Consider the following 795-nt stretch of genomic DNA (forward strand, 5'->3'; position numbering starts at 1 on the left):
AAAATGGCAACTAAATTGTCCTTTTCTGCAAGCTTTTGGGATCAAAGTCCCTTCGTCAGGCTCTGGGAAAAGCGTAGATGGTACAAGATGGTAAAAGGTCCTCATAGGTATGAAATAAACTTCATTTTTGCACGGAAGGAGCTGAAGATGGAAGGGTGTCCCTCTGGGTCCGTAAGTATATATGAAGTATACTATTCTGTACAGAGTAACTAGTAAAGTAAATCACTAATCAATAATAAAGTATATACTATATACAGGATAGTGTAGTCATATAATGAACTATATTATTCTGTTGTGCTTATGTAGCAACTGAAATGGAGCATGTAGTTTTACCTGCTTCTATTTGACACACCACTTGTTCACAACCCATAGCCTTTAAAAACTTCAGCTACCCCCCACCTAGTTATCTTGACAGCAGAACAAAGATACAGGTACTTAAGTGCCTGAGGCACAAATCAGCATAAATGGTATCTGCCTGGAATATCTAAAGTGGCATTTCTAAGGTGTCACAGAGTGGGACCTACGAGCGGCCGTGATCCCGCTAGCGCCCCCTTGCCGTGGCAATTAGGAGATCAGCACCCTCTTATTCTCACCCGCCACGTCTTTGATCTCATATAGTCTTATATGGGAGGCTGCCTTTTATCTCCTATGATCTTAGGGTGACTTGGTGCACCCCAGCCTTATGGGCTATGCATGCCTCCTACCTCCCCTTTAGCACGCCCCAAGCCTCGCAGCTGTTCCTGACGTTCTTGTGTCTCCAATCTTCCGCTAGCCCTCCCCGGGCTTCACTCTTAC

At 44.5% G+C, this 795-nt stretch overlaps 1 protein-coding gene across 1 annotated transcript in view; it reads left to right on the top strand.

Annotated features, from left to right (window-relative positions):
* LOC109305234 (ly6/PLAUR domain-containing protein 2-like) overlaps nt 1–795 on the top strand; it is a 6,627-nt gene that overhangs the window by 3,145 nt on the left and 2,687 nt on the right. The gene's annotated exons all lie outside the window — the stretch shown is intronic.

This window comes from Gavialis gangeticus, unplaced genomic scaffold (assembly GCF_001723915.1).
Source record: "Gavialis gangeticus isolate Ggan-Ray unplaced genomic scaffold, GavGan_comp1, whole genome shotgun sequence".
NCBI classification, from domain to species: Eukaryota; Metazoa; Chordata; order Crocodylia; family Gavialidae; genus Gavialis; species Gavialis gangeticus.